At 42.4% G+C, this 11,870-nt stretch overlaps 1 long non-coding RNA gene across 1 annotated transcript; it reads right to left on the bottom strand.

Annotated features, from left to right (window-relative positions):
* Window positions 1-1,663: 1,663 nt before the first annotated feature.
* Window positions 1,664-8,205, bottom strand: LOC108639493. The gene is made up of 3 exons (XR_001920546.2): window positions 8,023-8,205; window positions 6,662-6,762; window positions 1,664-2,148 (listed from the first exon to the last, which is right to left on the bottom strand). It is a non-coding gene; the product is annotated as an uncharacterized LOC108639493 (long non-coding RNA).
* Between the last annotated feature and the right edge of the window lie 3,665 nt (window positions 8,206-11,870).

Here is an 11,870-nt window from a genome sequence, read left to right as displayed (position 1 = left end):
CACATCTCTAAAATGCCCTCCAAATAATTCTGGGCAATATATAGGAAAAAGATGCTCCCCAGAGCCAGTGTCTTGCTATATTTTAGCTTTATCCGGAAATTTTTTTGTTGCTCTTGAGCACCAGCCAAGTGAACAAAATAAACTTCAGCTGTGCAACATGTGACTCTTCCTTGGCTTAAACTTATGCCTGCATAGAGTGTTAAAATCTCAGAGATACAGTCCTGAGACCTATTTGTAAACTGAGAAAGGCTTCCTTTATATTGAAAAAAAATTAGATCAGCCCACAAAAGAGCTTTTCATTAACAATTTTGGTATTCTTGTGTTTTTGTTTCCTCAAAAGGCAACAGCCTCTGGTGATTAGCAGATTGAAAGCCAGCATTTTAAGTAAACAAATAAATACAGGAACAAATACAGTCAGTTTCTTTTCTACTAGCCTACCAGACTTCCCACCACGCGGAAAACAGATCTTATTTACTACGTGTCATCAATAAGCATAGTGCTGCAAGTAATAACTCACAAGAAAGTTTAGTTTATTCTGAAAAATATGGCATTTTTAACCAGGATGGCATATCATGCCTTATGAAAATGTTTAACTCAAGCAGCCTGGCACATGGTCCTAACCTTAGAGGGAAACCCTTTCACTGACCAGCATGGGTCATACCTAACCTGGGTGCTTGTGCCCTTTCGTAGAGAACAAAGATTTTGCAATGCATGAATCCATGCTGCTGTGGGTGTACACAGGATTACACCCATGTGTGAAGTCAGTGGATCAGGAGATCTGCTTCTGTGGGGCAAAAGTAACTGTTCCTTCTACCCATACATACCCTATGAAAAACAGCTGTATCCCAGTAATATGATTTTGGTGACATTAGTACAGCAGAAGAATCTGAGAGCTAGAGGCTTCCCAACTATTACTCTTCATCTTAACAGCTGTGCTACACTAAATCTACATTCCCAATGCCTCTTTTTATGTTCCTTTAACAAGGAAGCTAGATTAAACACAATAAAATTTAGAGTGGTATTTGAAAACAGATAAAAATATCACTAAATTTTTTAATGACTGCTCAGATCAGATTTTGCCCAGTTACTCTTCAGATAATGGAAACAGTTTCTAATCCTGGCAATCTCTAGTATTAGGTCCATATCTTAAGCATAGATATTGATATAATTATTTCAATATGCACACATTTATGGATTTATAAATTATATAATTTATGTGGGGCGACATTTCCTTCAACTTCCAAGAGTATCAAATCCAGTGATAATTATCAGTGTTAATAGCCTATCAATAAAATAGTTTATCTTTCTCTTTGGAAATTCTGTTGAGTAAAAGTGCAGTAGGCATTGTGTTATCAAACCCATTTTCTCATGCTGGAAGAGACTGGACCTCAAAACACAGTTCATGCAAAGGGGTGATCTCTTATAATAGGTCCAAGATTTTGTAAAATTTTGTAATTGTAACCAGCACTGTGACTTTCATTTTAATGTGACCAGGCAAAAAGTTAAAAAAAAATGAGACATGGCTGCTGAACACTCTTAATGTCACATCTCACTTAAGAAATGGACCACCTGGTGGTTCTGGTTGCTTTTCAAATGTAGTATCAAAACAAAGAGATTTCATAATCTGATTTGGGACTTCACATTGTTGCAGCAAGAGCCATATAAGAAAATGACTATCACAACTGTGGTGTAATAATAAATGTGAAAGGAAAAAAAAACCAAAGAAAAAAAGCATTACAACCTGTCTGCAGGTTGTCATTGTCATCTGTGATGCTGTTGTGTCTCTCACCTGCGATCTAAGGCCTACAACAGAGCTCACCCCCCCTCAGAGGCTGGACTAGGCTGAAATTTAGCTAGTCTGTGCTCTCTGCATACTCATAGAAACAATATGGTTCATATGGCTCAAAGTATTTCTCAACCAGGCATTCCTTTTACATGTCCCAGTGTTCAAAAAACTTCAAAGTGCATCTCATTTGCAAAATATTCTAGAATCATTGCTGCACTGCTTTTTATTTCTGTCTCTTTGGTCTTTAAACAGACCAAAGGGAACAGTCAGTGCTTTTGTAACATCCTTCTACTGATGCCAGGAAAAGGATCAATCTGATGGGCCACATCTCCTCACAAGTCTCAGGAGGTACCAGCTCATACCTACAACCAAAAACACCATATGTTTTTAATGTATATATATTGAAGTTATCTCAGTCAGCATATTTTTTTTCCTTACCACAGTTATACCCTGGGGAGAAACTATGTCAAGTATGAACTTCTACAGCTGTAATGAAGATATGGCAAAGCTTTTTTTTGTTCCTTTTATGGAACCAGAAAATTATTTTAGATGGAATATATTCAACTTCTGAAGTTTCTGCTATGTTGTATCTCATGCATCGGTTCTCAGCGTCCCCTAAAAATACAGAATGGCGCTCCGTATGGCCAGGCTACAGTTTATGTCTAAACTGAAAGAGCTGACAACAAAAAAAAAAAACAAACTAGAGAAATGCTTCTTATTTTAGAGACACATGGGGGAAATGATTCAGAAAATAAAAAGTCACTTCCATGTAAGCTTTTTAAGAAAAGGTTTCCCATCTAGAGGCAAGAATTTTATACCTAGAGGTAAAAATTTTGTAAAAGGTCATTCAGCTCTGCAGCATTTAGCTGTAAAAATGAAACAGTTCAGTAAACTTCTCCAAGGTAGCAGTCATGACTTTTGCTGAAGTGAGATGGACAGCAGGAAAAGCCAAGATCTAAGCTCCATCCTGGCTCAGCAGACAGCATTCACACAAGATCAACCAGGTTCATGTCTCTGCTCCCGCATGTTGGTCTCCTCCTTAAAGCACTTCCCAGGGGTATGTAGGTTGAATGGGATGGTTTGTATCTGATGAATTCACTATCAAACTTTCTTCTCAGGTGTTCTAAGAGTTCTACACATATGACTGATGAGGGAGTTTTGTAGGTGGGTCTTGCTTTCTCTCCCTTTCTAAGATCTTGTAAAGGGGTTTTGGTTTTATCCCAGTGTGGAATAGCAACACATTTTTAATCTCAAAAATCTTTTGGGACAAGGCAACCATTTCCTGCGCAGCTTTACAATTAATCACAGCACATCCTTCTTACAGTGTGTTACAGATAAATAATTCATTACAGCTGCTTCTTCCCTCCATGAAGGGTAGGCAGTTGTGATTATCATTTCTACAGGAAGAAGAGGAAAGTTAATTCTTTCTATGCCGGCCTCCAGAAAAGGATTTAGGCCCTCTCACAAGGAGCTTTGATGAATTAATAAACCTCCTCAGTATTTACCACACTTGTCCAGAAACTGAGCTCAGTTGGAGCTCCTTAATTTTCCAGATAACATCTTTAGAGTTTGAGAAGACTTGCCTAACCAGTGCCTACAGTCAAACCGTGAACAATTATTCTTATTTTCATTAACAAGATGGATCTGGATTTTGCTGCAGTATGAGCTACACAAATATCAGGATGAAACTTTACAGCCACCACTACTGCAAGTTGGAGTCATGACTGCTGCTTTGACATTCATGCTGTTTTGACAATGAAGTCCTAATCCATGCTTAAAAAAAAGATTTGTTAGTGTCTGGTAAACTAGGGATTAAAAAGATATAGACAAGTATGGAAACAGCCTATTAACACAGGTTGGATCCAAGGGAACCAAAGGCAGAGTTTGGCAGGAAGGGTAGAGGAAGGCACTGTGGACTGTGCTGTACCACAGGCAGGGAAGCCACGGCAAAGTCCCATTGACTGTTGTCTTCCTTCTGGAAGCTCCTGTTTACAGGGCTCTCTGATCTCAGATTATGTTTAAAAGCCAAATTGTGATCCCATAAAGCATAAACTATGTGAAACACATTGCTCTAAACCCATCACTTGCATGGAGAAACATGCTCCATGTGCAGCTGACACTGTCAGGGTCCTGGGGCATTGATGGGCCTGACCAGCCCCACCTAGGACCCCCCACCCCACCCTGTCCACCAGCCCAGCAGATCTATTTAAAGGTCAGCCCAGGGTAATTGTCCTTTTTGCCTACCCATAGTTCCTCCTTATTTGGGCTTTGACCTATGAGCTGATGTCCCTATCCCCATGGAGGTACCCGATGCCCTGGGCTGAAAGCAGTGGGATGGGCTGTAAAGGCTCTGCCCTGCCCTGCCCTGCCAAACTGCAGAGTTCCCCTGTGGAAGCTCAGGTAAAGGTGGGAATATTAAGGTCTGACTTCAAGATCTCAGCTATTTTAGAGCATGGGAAAGCTTCCTCAGCAGCTGCTGTGAATGACAGGGATATGCAAGAGCCTGGGGGCTTTAACACCTTCAGTGAGTAAAATAGTAAAGTTTGGCTTTCTGCACACCTGCTTTGATGTCTGCTCAGTGCAGCTGCAAGGATGACAGATGTGCTAAAATAGGCCTGGCACCCCTGAAAATCTGACCCTGCTGAATGAAAGAAGGCAATAAAGGAGGTGAGAAAGGGAGGAGAAAATGATTCATCTAATGGCTTTCATACAGTTTGTGATTGCCTGTTTGCTTTCAGCAATGCTATTCTTGTACCTCTTAAAACTCTATGAAAACTCTTTCTATCCTCATGTGGATTGCTGGAAATGCATCAGCATTGTTTTATTTGTCAATTAAGTATGCAGTATCTTCTGTAAGTGCAAAGTGGTGAATGTTAATACTCCGATTATTGCATCTTCGTAGCTGTTCCTAGAAATCATACCTTATCTTGTTTACACAACAATTAGACATCTTTGAACCTACCTTGAAAATAAGAGAATACTGTCAGCAGAATGTAATTAACATCAGTGTGAAAATCTATTGTAAGACACCTGAACTGTCACAAAAATAACTTAGTTTCTTACTCCATCATGGACACTACAACAAAACATACATGCCAGCTTCCCAGGGAAGTGCACTGGAGCTGCAGAGATGAGTTTGGCCTCAATTTTGAGTTCAGATTCTCATATAAAATGGTTTTTCCTTAGTAAACTCACAGAACTGTGTGTGTAACCTAAAAACTTGCAACTTGTCTCACGTTTGAGTAATTTTGGCACCATTTCTCATACTGAACAACAGTGGATTGCATGGGCTGATGGGCAGACACTTGCCCTAAAGGTATACCAAGTGCCCTGTGAAATCCATTTGATCATACTAGTCCAGATTCATCTGCTTCTGTTGTCTGTGTACTTTGCCAGACTGTTTAGTGTACAGAGAACCTCTGGCACAAAGTCATGCTAAAAACACCCTCCTGCTGCTGCCTGGCACTGGATGTGTTGGCAGAGAAGGACTTACTCAAGTCTTCCTTCATTGTAGACATTCCCAGCAGCCATAACTGCTCTTTAAAGACACTGACAGGCAGCATAATGCAGAGCAGCCCACAGGATGCCCTAAGTTACACCAGAGGCACAGCCTGGCTGTGGGCCAGGCGAGGAGAAGGCGTTTCAGTGAGGTTTTTTTTCCCCATCTCTCACTACTGCTTGGCCTATTCTCAAATTCCAGCCATACCACACAAGCAGTTTTCTGAGGTTTCACCCATCAGCAAAATTTCTGCACAGTTCTCTTTGAGACAACCATTGCTAATCAAATCTAGGACTGTCAGTACTCCTCCTGTGTCTTGGAAAGGCCTGGCTTGTTAGACACCTGCTCCATGGAAATAGAGAGCAGTGGTTTGGGCAAAGGTCCCCACTGGTGTGCTAAGAAAATGCACTGATGAGGTCTGTTGAGCAGCATGTGGCCTCAGTTGGTTGTCTTGGGCTGAAGAAAGGTTACACTGCAACACAGATCAACTCTGCAGTGTCCTCTACCCCCTCACCAGTGCTCTGAAGAGGAGTGTTTGCTGTCAGTGTTTGGCACATAATACCATTATATCCACCTTAAACTGGATTTAGCCCATAATTTGCTTCATGAACTTGAGAACTGTGTGTGACACCTAGCAGTGCTCTCAAATTTGGAGAAACTTATTTAAATGCTCCAATTTTCTGATGATTATGTTTAATCTTATGCATTGTCATACATATGGCTAGCTAGACTGTAATTTGAGTGGCTAACAATAGTGTTAAAAAGCAAACAGCTTGAAAAAATGCATGAGACCATGAGATGTATTGCCATTCCATAATTCTTCTTGTAAAATATTCCTAAAAATTATACCAGCAAAAGAATCGTACTGCAGGTATAGTTATGTGCTATGGATAGCCATATATTTTTAAAAATATTAACATGGAATAAAAGATATTAAAAGCTGTCTAAATAATAATAAGGGAACTAATAAGAATAGTCTTTTTTTTTTTCCTAGGCAGAATATTAATCCTATTCAAATTCCATTCTATTTAAAATGGCATGTTTCCTAGTCCTGTTTAACCAATGGACAGTTTAACCCTAGCATTTAATACCTTACATGGTAAAGGCAGCCCACGTGGAGAGATGGGCTATGGGAAAACTCTACTCCATCTTTTGAGCATGCCTGTGAAAGTACCCCTTATTAAGGGCTGACTTTCTGAAATGCAAAGCCCAAGGGACAGTGTAATTCTGCCTTTTAGTTTCCCTTGAAATCCTATCTGAAAGTGCATCCTTCTCTCCACACTGAAATCAGAGGGAATAGCACCTTGGGGTCTCCTGGTAAGCCCTTAAGATCTATGAAAGCTGGGGATCTTTCCATGGCATGGAACAAGAATTACCAGAAAGAAGTTTGCTAATGATGAAGCCAGCTGAAGAAACGATTCCCATGCAGGTCCTGCAGGAAGCCAGGCTCACAGCAGTGATGCATTTCCTCAAAAAGCTGGGGGAGGAGAGAGGCATATGGAATAAAGGTGAAGGTGGTCAGGGAGTTGATTTCATTGCTGCCAGCTATCATCACTGGAGATCTCCCTGGAGGATTTCCTACAGGGCACTCTGCTAGAACAGTCCTTTCAATGGGAGCAAGAAGGACTGGGAACGCAAAAACAAAAACCACTGCTCCAATCTCCTGTCCCAGAGACAGATGCCTGAGCATCTGTGTCTTGCTGCTTGTTGGAGGTATGGCCTGAGCACCACTCACTTTTTGTCCTGTTTTGGCTAATTGTTTGGATTTGTCAACAGATTTCTTTTGATATGTATTTGTTGATACTTGCTAGATTACTTCCTGATTTTTGCACCCTGACTTAGCATAACCCACCTCCATTTCTGGAGATGAGTTCTTTGCATCAAACTGAGCTCTACAGAGAAACTTTATTTTTTGGTTGGGTGCTAATATATTAATTTGGCCTAGCTCATACCTAGTTCAAGCTCAGCCTTTTGCACCATGTCTTGTGTTTTTAGCCTTCTAAATACTGCTGGTGATGAAAGGACTCAAACAGCACACACCAGTTTAGTTCAGACTCTTGTAATCTCTTAATACAAAGCCACTCAACTTCTCAGGACTGCTCAGAGTTTCTGTAATTTCAATGCTATTCAACTTGCAACTGTAATTAGAAATGGAGCTTTCATCAGCGTTTTAAAAGCATCAGTTCTCTTCCACATCTGTTTCCAGTCCTCAGTCCATTGTTACAGTGTATTTACTGGCTCTTCTGCTATTGCTAGTGCTCTAATAGCCTGCTTCCACTATTACGTGAAAAATATACTTAGTAATAATAGTAAGTGTCACCAGAAGATTTTCACATACTTTGTAAACATGAATACATTTATATAGCCCATATTTTCTCATACTTCAAATATTTAAGATTTTACCTTACAAGAGTGACATGTGCCATCTGTCCTTCACAGTGAGAAAGTCTTATTTGATAAAATGAGATAATTCTTACTAAAATGTGGCTAAAGAAATGAGGATCAAGAGGCACTGTAGAACGGAACAAGTATTTTACATATCCTTTATTGTCTCTGCAGTCAACTTATTGGGTATGTAATTTTATAGCATTTTCCAAAACTTTAGGTAGTCTTAATATTATAGAATTAAGACTAAGAAATTAATGGTTGTTTAAAGGCAAGGTGTACATTTCAAAATGCAGAGTTTGTCTTCTGGAATTAAGATTCCCAATTTGGGATGACGAAAAGGCAGCTGTACCCTTCAGTGATAACCTATCGTCCCCAGGACACCTCAGGACGCATTTCGGAGTTCTGTTCCCGCTCCCCTCGTGACTCCGTGCCCAGGTGGAGAGCGCCGGCTGAGCGGGCAGTGCCCCGCGGGGACGGCCCCCGGCTGTGAGTTCCGGAGGGTCTGCTCTCAGGCTGGGATCACCGAGGAGCGCGACCGCCGCTCCCGGGTGCCGGGCACTGCCGCGGGCCGGGCTCTGCCCGGCACAGCCCGGCGGGCTGTGCCGGGCACTGCCCGCGGGCCCGGCTCTGCCCCCGGCACAGCCCGGCGGGCGGTGGCGCCGCGGGCCCCGCCCCGGCCTCCGGATGCAGTCGCGGCCCCCCCGGCAGCGCGGCGCCCAGTTCCTGTGCGTGTCCTTCGGCCCGCCCGCCCTCCCCCGCGACAGTCGCTGGTGGCCGAGGCCTTCGTGACTCAGCTGGCCGGTGAGGCGGGGCGGGGCGGGACGCCGGGGCCGCGCCGGGACCCGCTCCGTGCCGGGCGCCGCGCTCCGGGCCGCGCTCGTGGGGGGGGCGGCGGCGCCCAATTCCCGCGGCCTCCGCGGCCAGGGTGACCCCGCGGGACGGGGCCGGGGCCACCGCGGGGAAGCGGCTGGGGCGGCGGAGGGCGGCCGGCCCGTGCCGTCAGAGAGCGGCGCCTGGGGACGGGCACAGGTCACCCCGCACAGCTCCTCACTGGACAGGGCTCCCCAACCCAGGCTGTGCCGGGGAGCATCGTCACTGTGATGTAATAACTTCCCTGTCTGTGAAACTACTTAATTTGCTTAAGTGGTGCAAGAAAAGCACGTCGTGGTTATAATTCTCTGAGCTGGAGTGGAGTCCCGCTGTGCAGGAGAGCTCAGTGCGGCGTCACCCCCTCCCCGAGCCCCGCGTGTGACCTGTGCCCCCCCCCGTAAGGCTGAGAAGTGTGACGGGACCTTTGGTACCTGTTGGTGCTGCTGTGACCCGCTAAAGCTGGGCTGTGCAAACTAGACGTAACCTGTGAGATAAAACACAAGAGTGCCTCACTGGGGAGTTATTTAGCAAAAAACAGTATTAATATGCTCTGAAAGAAAAAAAGCAAAACATGAACCTTGGATAATTCCTGGCTAGGAAATTCAAAATACAGTTAGTATGTTGCATGCTGGAAATAGGTCTTTGGTCATGTTTCACCTCACTTGTTATTCTCTGGTTTTGATTTGTAGCTGCAACACAGCTCACAAACAATAAATACTGCAAGGGAACAGCATTTTGATTGATACTGACCAGTTGAGGAGTAAGGTGGGATTTTATCCCAGGAGCTGGGTCTTCTGCCACTTGGTAGAGGCTCAAACATAAGAGTCTGAATTGGATTCTCTACTATGAATGTACCCTGACATGTAGGTCATGTGAAGGTGGTGGATCTTTAATTTAGGTCTGCAGAGGTACCCACAGATAAGCTTGAAGGTTGTGCTGGCCTCTTGAGTTGTCAGCTGTTAATTCATAAATGTTAGCACAAGCCATACTTATGTTCTGAGGGGCAGAGCCCTGGATCATCAGGATATGGAGGATATGGTCATGATCAGCATTGCTTCATGCCTTTAATGATCTCTTTAGTATATTTTATTCATTTTGTCATTAAGGCTAATGATACATGTGAATAGATTTTGATTCTCCTGCCTTCCTCTGCTCTGTGACCTTTATGAATATTCTAGAGTGACAGCCTCGGCACAAACTGAAACATAGAAAACACCATCTGAAAAATTGTTTTCGGTGTGAGGGTGATCTAACGTTGTAACAGGTTGCTCAGAGCAGTTGTGGAGTCTCCATCCTTGGAGATTGCTCAGTATGGAAGTGGAGATGGGCAACCTGCTGCAGCTTACCCTGGACCTCCCAGAAGTGCCTTCCAGCCTCAGCAATTCTGTGACCATCAGTTGCTCAGCCGACTTGCACTGCTGTAATAAAGCAGCACCCTCTCTGTGCAACACTCTTTCACCTGAACATGCTGAGCAGAGCCTGCTGCTCTAAGGCATCAGTGATTAAATACAAAGTGATGACTGAATCACTTGGAGTGTAATGCTTGCATTAGTGTGGCATTCAGCCATTTGCTTGTTCAGAAATATAGAGGTTGATACTGTGTCTCAACTGTAGAAAATATTAACTGAATAATATGATGGAGAATTTATTTAGAGCAGCTCAGCATCAGCCACATATTAACAGGATAGGAAATGAGCGTTGAAGAATTAGAGTGCCAGCTTTCAAGTGGTCCACAACATTAATCTTTCTAACTCTAGTAGTTTTGAGAAGCTGACTGCGCAAATCATCTCTAAAAGATTGGTGAAAATATGTTTAATTGATCACTAAATTACTCCATATGCTTTACCTTTTTTTTTTTTCCCCAAAACCACTGGTTTCAGATCAGTGATCAAAAGAGAGAAAATAATATCCTTGTTTGTCCTTTGATCTCTGGAAAATTACTTCTGTTTATTGCCGTTATGTCCAAGGATCCTAGGCTAGTTTTAGTACTAAGGGAAATGAATCCAGTTTGAAAAACAGATGCCCTTCTGCCTTTAGATATTTTACATTCATAGTGAGTCTACCTCCAATGTGACATGCCAGAGCACAAATAAATCTTTGATGTGCATGTTTTATGTATTGAGACAAGCTGCAGTTTGGCTGAGAACAAATATATAGGGAATGAATCCTGACCACCTAAATTGTTGCCACACATAAAGACATAAAATTTAAACTGAATATACATTTTGTGCATCAAAATGTGCATAGATAAATGATAGCATTTCCTGCATGTCTAAGGTGAAAAAAATAGTTAATCTTGCTCAATAATAGGTTGTTGGCAGCACAGATTGTTTAAGCCTGCTGCAGAGGTGCTTGTAGTGAAAAATTTAAGTTTGAAAATACCAAATTTGTCAGGCTATGTGATTTTATCTTACAGCATTTTTTATGTATGGGCTTCTCTTTTGGTAGTCAAGCTACAAGGAATCCTTCAACTCTTGTTCAGTTTCAATAAGGAAGTCTCTTATGCTGCTCCTGCCAACTTTTGCTCAGACATGTTTCATGACTTGATTTGAACTAATCCTTTGAGTGGATTGCCTATCCAGTCTTTTTTTTAGGTCAGGGAAAACATTACTTTCACAATTATTATAGTACAGTACATATTTCATTTTGAGATATTGCTATTTCCTGTTTTTAAGCAGCAGTATAATTACAGTTTCTAATAGAGTATGCTTCTGTAGATGTTTCTGGCTTCATTAAGACTAAGCAGTCTTTTTCTAATCAGCATTTTATTGTTACATGTTTTCTGCTAAAACAATGTCTTCTTTTCTCATACCAGAAATGAGATTGGTCTCAAAATAACAGTAACAAAATTAGTAAAATAATAGTAACACCTGTATGGTATTGTCCAGTTTGAACTGCACGTGAGCTTTCATTGGCTGATGAAACCAGGACAGGAGGTTTGGATGAGAGTGCTGTTCAGGAGCTCAGCTCAAAGAGGTCATAGAGGAATGACTTTGTAGAGGAATTAGATTTTTCTGCTCTTTCTCACTCCTTTTTTGTCTTTGGGTCCTTGGATGTTCTGTTCTCTGATGGTCCTCAAGCACTAACATGGTCTGTTCCTGTAGGTTTGGACCGTGTGAGTCACTTTTTTTTTCAAAACAAGAATGAATGAAAGAGCTTGGTTGCTGTCCTTTGCTCTAGTCGAACAGGAGTCACATGTTGCTGCGTTGCTGGGCATTTGCAGCTGTCTCTTTTGAAAGTGAGAAACTGCAGCTGCATGCAAGCCATGGGGAGGACAGAGAGAAAGTACATGCCAGGTTCTGAATTTTATTATTATTAATTAATTTA

The sequence above is a fragment of the Manacus vitellinus genome, unplaced genomic scaffold, assembly GCF_001715985.3.
Source record: "Manacus vitellinus isolate BGI_N305 unplaced genomic scaffold, ASM171598v3 scaffold_20_pilon, whole genome shotgun sequence".
In the NCBI taxonomy this organism is placed as follows: Eukaryota; Metazoa; Chordata; class Aves; order Passeriformes; family Pipridae; genus Manacus; species Manacus vitellinus.
The sequence above is the reverse complement of the archived record's forward strand: the minus strand, read 5'-3'. Positions and strand labels throughout refer to the sequence as shown.